Source organism: Stegastes partitus, unplaced genomic scaffold (assembly GCF_000690725.1).
Source record: "Stegastes partitus isolate 25-593 unplaced genomic scaffold, Stegastes_partitus-1.0.2 Scaffold1166, whole genome shotgun sequence".
Taxonomy (NCBI): Eukaryota; Metazoa; Chordata; class Actinopteri; family Pomacentridae; genus Stegastes; species Stegastes partitus.
The window spans coordinates 233,515-240,211 of record NW_007578897.1 but is presented as its reverse complement, the minus strand read 5'-3'; the positions used below and the strand labels follow the sequence as shown (position 1 = coordinate 240,211).

At 37.1% G+C, this 6,697-nt stretch overlaps 1 protein-coding gene and 1 long non-coding RNA gene across 2 annotated transcripts in view; one reads left to right on the top strand and one right to left on the bottom strand.

Annotated features, from left to right (window-relative positions):
- Nucleotides 1-4,007, top strand: part of LOC103368521 (uncharacterized) — an 11,830-nt gene extending 7,823 nt beyond the window's left edge. Inside the window, exon 3 of the long non-coding RNA XR_520780.1 lies at nucleotides 3,916-4,007. This is a non-coding gene — a long non-coding RNA (uncharacterized LOC103368521). The remainder of the gene's footprint in view (nucleotides 1-3,915) is intronic.
- LOC103368527 (major histocompatibility complex class I-related gene protein-like) overlaps nucleotides 1-6,697 on the bottom strand; it is a gene marked incomplete at its 3' end in the record, with an annotated part of 31,980 nt that overhangs the window by 21,099 nt on the left and 4,184 nt on the right. The gene's annotated exons all lie outside the window — the stretch shown is intronic.

Here is a 6,697-nt window from a genome sequence, read left to right as displayed (position 1 = left end):
GAAGAGCAAAACTGTCAGTATGGCCACATGACATAATGAGCAGCTTCTGTAATGATGTCAGTTTGTACAAATGAATTCTTATAATCAAATATATTAATTCACTCTTTTACAATGTTCTTTTTACACTATGGCACTGTGTTTAAATCAACTACAGAGATCACTGTTTAATTGATGCCTCACAGTGTTACACATGGAAGAATTTTGGCCCACTCTTGTCTACATCTTCACCGCTTCATTTCAAATCCACTGTGACGGTGTACAACATAACAGAACTTGCATCACTGTGAGTTACGATACTCCAGGAGGAATGCAGAAGTTGCACGACGTCACTGTTGTGCTGCAAAACATGCGACTTTGACATGGGAGACTGAAGTTAGCTTCTTGTTTTCAGCACTCGGTGGTGTTTCTTTCAGTCTGTACAACACTTTCCCTTTCCCAGTAAAAGTAAAAGTCCTCTATTCCACATTTCACTCAAGTAACTACAGACATGCTGGCAACAAAATGTACTTTTAGATTTTTGAGATTCACAGAAAGTGCCCATTGTCAGAGTTATATTATTATTGTTACGTGATTAGAAAGTAAAGTGACAAACAGCTTTTTTATTTTATTTTTTTTAATGTATTGGAGTATAAAATATGCGAAATTTTCTTTGAATCCATTGTGAGGTACAAGTACAACGAATAAAAATATGAAAAACTAGAACTACCAACTGTATTTAAGTAAATATACTCAGTTACTTTACATCAGTTCTGTAGTTTTTGTGCCTAAACCTAAACACAGGAAATAAATGGGTCATTTCTGAGGCAATCACAAAGGTCACAATGATGAATAGTAATGAAACAACATCAGCTGCAGTCAGTGCTGCATGTTGACTGGTAATGGAGTGTTTTTACATTCAGCTTCTGCTATTCTTACTTGAGTAAAGAATCTGAATACTTTAAGGTTTTATCTGCTGAAGATGATGAACATGTTGGAGAAACAAGTCAAATCCATTTGAGTAAAACTGTCTCTTGTGTCATACTCTGTTGTAAATTAAGTTTTTATTTAGTTCAGGTTTCACAGCCACAACATGGAGACTAACAATGACTTTATTCCGCATCAACACAACTTTCATCAGACTCAGCCACACCGACATTATTAAGGAGCAGATATAAAATGCGACCAGATGAAGATTTAGCTGCTTTTAGAACTGAAGTGAAAGTGAAATTAAATCATAACCGTCCAGCAGCATGTTGACAGATGAAAGTGAGATCTTACCTGCAGAAGCAACATCACAGAGCAGCAGCAGCAACAACTTCTTCATCTTGTCTCGATAAAGAAGTCGATGTCAGCCCTTTCCTAATTTCAGAAAAGTGACTTAGTTGTGTTTTTTCCTGCAACTCTGGACTTCCTCACGTAAAGACTTGAACATCTGGGGCTGTCCAACAGTCACAAGACTTCAGACGCAGAAGCAGCTCAAACAAAAGCTGCATGAATGAGCTGAAACAATGCGAAAGCCAGAAAAGTTCAGGAAAACTGATCTTACACTGCTGAGCGACAGATTCCTTATTTTTCCCACATTTTAATGGAAAACAGTGTTAGACGTTTCAGGTGAACCTGTGCTGCTCTCAGACCTACTGTAAAATGTGTGAAACGTTTATCTCATTTGTGGAAGTGCAAACAAGACAGATTATACCTTCTATGTTATTATTATTATTTTAATGTACAGCACATTTGAGACCAAAAAAACCCTATACATTCTAAAAAGTTATTCAAATGGCCTTTTTTCCTCCTGCTCAGTTAAATGTTTGGTTGCAACATAAAATAAACCTCATTTACTGATTTAAACTCTGTCAGTTGCAAACATCATTTTCATGTTGATATAATAATTACATTCACTTCATATTGTGTACAATTTAAACTTAAATGTCTGTTAAAACTGAAGTTGATGTAAGATACTAAATTATCTTAATCTCCAGCTTGAGTTCAGGATTTCTGTCTTAACGTGGACAATTTCAGATGTTTTTGACTGGAAATTAAAAATATAGAAGAAACTCAAGCTAGTCTGTTGGTTAAACATAATTCCATCAGACTTTGCTATAACTTAAAGACACTGATGCAAACAGTGGCATCAATATTTTTGGTTGAGCCCAAACATTACTTTTTAGAGAAGATCAGGGCTACATGATGCCAGAGAGGCACAATGTCTTTAAAACAAAGTCTCTGGAATGTAGAAGCTTTATTTGTGAAAATGCCCCCCAAAAACCTTTAAAATAAAAAAAAAAGTCTGAACCACATTAGACCAGATCCAAACCAAAAACCACTAAATATCAACTAGCCTCATCTAAACTAGATTGTTCTGAGGAGGATAAAAAAAATAAATCATCAAACCAGATTCCACCACTTCTGTTTTCTGAACAAAGCACAAGCAGAGGACACAAGACACAATCAGAGTTTAATACCAGGAATAAAAAAATAAAATATATACATTTTTTTGACAATACTTACAGTTTTGTACAGTCAGTACAGACTAAAATAATATTATTGACACAATGACCCACTTGCATGTTTTAAAGAAAAACCTCTGAAATATTTCTTTACTTTCTCTAAATACATTTAGTTCATTAGCTGGAAACTCATCTGACACCCTTAATCAGCCTTAATCAGTTAGCCTAGTTTGTCCCTCGTCATCATTATTCTGTCTCTGGATAAGGAGTCCAGCGATGCAGGAAACTCTAAGGGAGAAACTCAACAACATACTACTGGATCAGAGTCCATCTGGTGGCCAAACTGTTTACAGCGAATCCTTTTCACCTCAATGCTGACGATATCCAACATCCTCTGAGGCAAACAGCGGCTGCACCAGTCCTGCGTCAGGTAAAGTGAGCAGGATGCATCTGTATTATTGTACACTGCCTGACCTCGTGTGACTGAGCAGCTGTTGCATCTCAATTAGCAACACCAGAACCATCCAGATGTTCATCTACAGGGGAAAATCCTGTTTTTCCTGACTCGGCATTCTCTTCTAATCTTCACTCTTCTCATGTTAAAACAAATAAGTCACAAAAAGTGTGATCTTGCCAAGTGCAGGGATCAGGATATTAGTTCCAAGAAGAAAGAAGAAAATCAGTTTGACATAGTTAAAGGCAGAATACTAACCGTGAGAAAGCTGGAACCCTGAACACAGAAGAAAGATAATGGTACAAAATGATTAACGTTTCAGAATGTGCAATTTGTTCTTCACCATAAATTGTTAAAAAAACAAACAAACAAAAAAAACAACTAAATGACGTACCAAAAGTACCACACAAAACATGCAGATACATGAGAAAACCGCATGGTTTGATCACAGAGACATTAGAGGATAAAAACATCATCTTCTCGCACAAAAACTGCTTCTTCTCCTGATGAAGAGTCCAGCGATGAAGACGACCGGCAGCAGCAAAAGTCCTACCACACCACCAAGAAAAGGACCAGCTGGAAACTCTGAAGGAGAAACTGAGAAGGTCCAACAAGGTAAAAATGATAATAATCCTGATTTATAGAGCATTTTTTACAAGGTAGAGACTTGAAAGCATCAGAATTTAAGAGACAGATTAAAGCACAGTACAGCAAATAAAAACAGCAACGTTGAAAAGAAGTTCAAAAGATGAGAATATCAAATAAAACTAGTGAAGGCTTGATGATTAAAGTGTGTTGTAATAGCTGACTTAAAAGTTGTTGACCTGATTTCCCGATGCCAATGTGAATATTGTTGTTTGTTCTGTTTAAAGTGACCTAACTAATGTATTTCTGTTGAGCCAAACAATATCTGGAAACATAGTTGGTTATATTTCCTAAACAGCAGTTACAGAGTTTTTAAGGTATCATAGTAGATAGCAGATAAACAAATAATAAAAGATCACCTTGACTGAGATAACTTCACTTCTATTCCAGTCTCACCTTCATTAGATATGATCGCTGCTTTGTCCAGTTTGGTTCTGATGTCGTCTTTGACACCAGACAGATGAAACACACAGTTGTATCTCCTCCAGTCTTCAGGTGCGATGGATGAAACCTTCAGGTCAACACTCATCTGGAAGCTTCCATCATGGTTGGGGAGGAGCTCTCCTTTGTCCATGTCCTCATGAAGCTCCTCTCCATCTTTGGTCCAGAACAAGTCGGCTCTGTCGGGGCAGAAACCTGTAGCGTGGCAGGTGACCGGAGAGGAGGCAGTCTTCTGGAGGAGAGACACTGAGGGAAGATCTGGGGAGAGAAGCTGATGAGTCTTAACTGAATGTGACAGATCAGGATGTGTTTTGTGTCCATTCATGTGGACAGAAACAGATAAAGTACATAACCATGTGTATTTCAGGTTGTGTTATTCTACCTGTCCTCTGCAGAAAACTCCTCCCGTAGTCCACATATGTCTTCAACCAGTCGGGGCACTCGTGGATTAAGTAGTTTTTATTGAATTGTAGTCGAGCTTTCTCTGTGTCCCATCTCAGTTTGGTGATAAAAGCCTGCGGTTTTGGAGCGATCCATGTCAGCGTCTGCAGGTCCAGCGCTATGAAGTCTTCACCATCATATCCATATTGATTAAAACCTCTGATGTCTCCAGTTTCATCGTCCCATTCACAGCCGTTCATTCTCTGCAGGATGTGGGCACCTGGGACACAGAGAGGGAGTCTGATTTCACTGGTTTACTATTAGGGCCGGCTGGCATGGCTGCAAACATCACCACAATCATCATCTGACTGACTGCACACTGAAAAACTGGCGAGTCTGTGCAATGTCAGTATTTTTCCACTTAAATCTGTACAATATAAATAAAATTTGTGTAATATTAACATTTCTCTGTCAGTAGTTCTTCTCTTGAAATAATCTGTGCAATATCATTTAAATGTGCAATATTATTATTTCCACATCCAGAGGACTTTGGACAACCTGAGCTAGTACTTGTGGTTTTTTTTTTTTTTTTTTACTGATATTACTTACATGTTTGCACTATCCACTTTGCTGCAAATTTCCCCACAGTGAGATTAAAAAAGACTTACCATATTGTTTTCACAATATGCTTCATGTTTAACTTTATCAGGCAGGAAACACCTTCAATGTGTCTGTTAGACCTCAGAGATACACAATGTTTTATTGAGTAACACTGAATGTAAAACTGAGCTGTTTGTTTATGAAGAAAAAAACCAAAACTCCACAGTGAATCTTTACTTTGAGGGTTATTTGCAGTTTAGGATTGATTGTTGGTTGCTTAGCAAACAGGTTGATCTGCAATATTGGTGAGTGCACACATAATTAGATTTATATGCCCTGTAATAGTAACACATAAAAATACACATATTAGATAAATGTGGCCTATAAAGTGACAAATTCCTTCAACAGAAAAGGCCCACTAATGAGCAAACAGAGCAGACAGAGTGACTCCTTAGTAATGATGACACAACGGAAACCAAAGTCTGATTTTGGTTTATGGTAACTAATTGCTATGGTAACACAACCAATTTAAATGGTGGAAAAGGTTTATGTCTCCTGTCTTTGTGGGAAAAGATCTCCTAGATATCTGGTAATAGACATCACTCTGCTGTTTATGCTTGTCAGAAAACTCCATGGAGAATATTAGAATTATGTGCCTACAAGGACATTCTTGAAGAAAACTTGAATTATCAGTAAATTATTTCATACAATCACCAGTTTTCCTGAAGAAGACTTGACATTGAGTGCAGCATCTTACAACACAGAGAGAACACATTTCAGCAGTGAAAACTTAAACATACATTCAAAAATATTTTACCTCCAGTTTGGTTTAAGCGTTCCATCAAGCCATCAATGTTGGCTCTGAAGACCTGCTGGTTTCTAGAGCACTGGTTANGGAGTCTGATTTCACTGGTTTACTATTAGGGCCGGCTGGCATGGCTGCAAACATCACCACAATCATCATCTGACTGACTGCACACTGAAAAACTGTCATACTTCATTTTGGTACATTATCAACACATTAAAAGCTGTGAATTATGAATATTCTGTCTATTTAAAAATTGTGTAATAGCAGGTTTTCTACATGACACTTTACACTGTCTGTGACACTTAACAGCATTGACTGTTTTATGACAGAACAACCAGACGGTAAGCCAGAACATCACCAGAATTTAATCATATATTCATTGTGTCATTATCTAAAAAAAAAAAAAAGGAACTTTTTGAGTTATGTTGCTAACAAACAAACCAACAAACCAACCAACAAACAGATAAACACCAGCTAAAACATAACCTCTTTGGCAGAGGTAATAATATAGGCATATATATCCTTGGTAATTATTAAGTTTACCTTTTCCTTTTCACACCTGTATTTGACCTGTATGTATATGACAAGCGTAAACTTCCATATATATCTAACCGTCAACTTGTCTACTTTTGATTGATACCAGATATGTAATGATGTGAAGTCTACTTAAGAATTTGTGAATGATTAATCAAAACCATAGCTGATCATGAATTTCAAGCAAAGATACTTAGTGTTGAAGGGGTTAACTTTATCGGGCAGGAAACACCTTCAATGTGTCTGTTAGACCTCAGAGATACACACTGTTTTAGTGAGTAACACTGAATGTAAAACTGAGCTGTTTGTTTATGGGGAAAAAAACTCCACAAAGAATCTTTACTTTGAGGGTTATTTCCAGTTTAGGATTGATTGTTGGTTGCTCAGCAAACAGGTTATTCTGCAATA